The sequence below is a fragment of the Propithecus coquereli genome, unplaced genomic scaffold, assembly GCF_000956105.1.
Source record: "Propithecus coquereli isolate 6110/MARCELLA unplaced genomic scaffold, Pcoq_1.0 Scaffold59, whole genome shotgun sequence".
Classification (NCBI taxonomy): domain Eukaryota; kingdom Metazoa; phylum Chordata; class Mammalia; order Primates; family Indriidae; genus Propithecus; species Propithecus coquereli.
In genome coordinates this window covers 7,359,222-7,361,508 of record NW_012151840.1, presented here as the reverse complement: position 1 = coordinate 7,361,508, position 2,287 = coordinate 7,359,222, and positions in this window count along the sequence as shown.

The following is a 2,287-nucleotide window of genomic DNA, read 5'->3' as shown; positions in this document are numbered from 1 at the left end:
CAACTAAAAATATATAGAAAAAATTAGCCGGGCCTGGTGGCGCATGCCTGTAGTCCCAGCTACTTTGGGAGGCTGAGGCAGGAGGATCACTTGAACCCAGGAGTTTGAGGTTGCTGTGAGCTAGGATGACGCCACAGCACTCTAGCCCAGGCAACACAGTGAGACTCTGTCTCAAAAAAAAAAAAAAAGTAGGCAATTTTATTAGTCTCTAGCATCCTAGGGGTGTTTTTTGTTGGTTGGTTAGTTGGTTGGTTGGTTTTTGGCTGATATCCACAGGGTTTTTTAAATTAAACTTTCTATTTTGAGACAATTGTAGAGTCACATGCAGTTGTAAAAAAATAATAGATCCTGGATACCGTTTACCCAGTTTCCCCCAATGTAGCATCATAAATGAAAATAATACAATATCACAACCAGGGTATTAACATTGATACAGTCAGGATGCAGAAAGTTTTCATCTCCACAAGGATCCTTTATATTGCCCTTTTATTAGCCACATCCACAACTCTCCCACCCCAAACCCTTCGTTAATCCTAGCAACCACTAATCTGTTCTCCGTTCTATAATTTTGTCATTTCAAGAATGTTCTATAAATGGAATCACACAGTATATAACCTTTTGGGACTGGCTTTTTTCATTCCGCATAATTCTCTGGAGACCCATCCAGGTTATTGCATATATTAGTAGTTCATTTGTTTTTATTGCTGAGCAGTATTCTATTGTATGGATGTACCGCAGTTTGTTTATTCACCATTGAAGGACATCTGAGTTGTTTCCAGTTTTGATTACTACAAATAAAGCTGCTATAAACAGCTGCTATAAACAGTGTACAGGTCCTTGTGTGAACACGGGTTTTCATTTCTCTGGGATAAATAATGCCCAGGAGTACAACAGCTGGGTCATATGGTAGTTGCATGTTTTGTGTTTTAAGAAACTGCCAAATGTTTTCCAGAGTGACTATACCACTTTACATTTTCACTAGCAATGCATGGGTGATCTGGTTTCTTTGTATCCTCACAAACACTTGGTGTTGTCTCTATTTTTTATTATTTTAGCCATTGAATAGGTGTATGGTCATTCTAGTATTTTTCAGTCTGACCAAAGCTAGATCCTTAGGAAGGTGTAAACACTTTTGTATTCGGTTACAGGTGTGTGTATATGTGTATTTTTTTTCCCTGTGCTGCCAAATTTAAGTGGACATATAATAGAATCACTCTTGCTGAGTCTCTTGGCTGAAAATTGAAAAGTTCATGAGGTGCAAGACCCTTTTTTCCTCTAAAGAGAGTTCTTTGCAGCAGTTGAGATTAATAAAGGATAATAAATCCAGTATTTACTCTTATGATTCTAATGATTGATTTGAACTATAAATCTATGAAGCAAAAGAAAAAATATAAAGTAGTTAGCACCAAAGTCTATGAAAAATAGACTGTTGAAATTTCTTGGGTGGAGCAATTTCCAAATTTTATTTGATTGAAGCAAACCAAAATAAATTTATGTATAGTAATTTTATTCATTACAAACTTTCAGCACAATTTATATCAGCACTAAACCGACCTATTGTTTATCTCATTTTTTATAATTTTCTTTTCATATGCTTTTATGTCTACTAACTCTGTTTTATAGCAGGCCCTTCCCTTTATTAAAGTACTTTTTATTGTAGAAATTTTCAAATACATACAAAAGTAGAATAGTATAATAAATTCCAGTGTACCTGTCACCTGTTTTCAACATTTTTTTTTTTTGAGACAAGGTCTCTCTCTGTCAATCATAGCTCACTGTGGCCTCAAACTCCCGGACTCGAGTGATCCTCCTGCCTCAGCCTCCTGAGTAGCTGAGACTACAGGCACACACCACCATGCCCAGCTAATTTTTTATTTTTTGTAGAGAATGGGGTCTTGCTATATTGCCCAGGCTGGTCTGAATTCCTGGGCTCAAGCGATCCTCCCGCTTCTGCCTCCCAAAGTCCTGGGATTACGGGCATGAGCCACTGCACCTGGCCCAGTTTCAACAATTATTGAGACATGCCCATTCTCGTTTTAGCCATACTGCCACCTAGTCCCCAACCAATATTATTTTGAAGCAAATCTAAGACATCATATAATTTTATCCATAAATATTTCAGTGTGCGTCTCTAAAAGATGACTCATGTTTTAAAAACCACAGTTCCATTATTATATCCAAATAGAAATGAAATATAAGGCCGGGCGTGGTGGCTCACGCCTGTAATCCTAGCACTCTGGGAGGCCGAGGCGGGCGGATTGTTTGAGCTCAGGAGTTCGAGACCAGC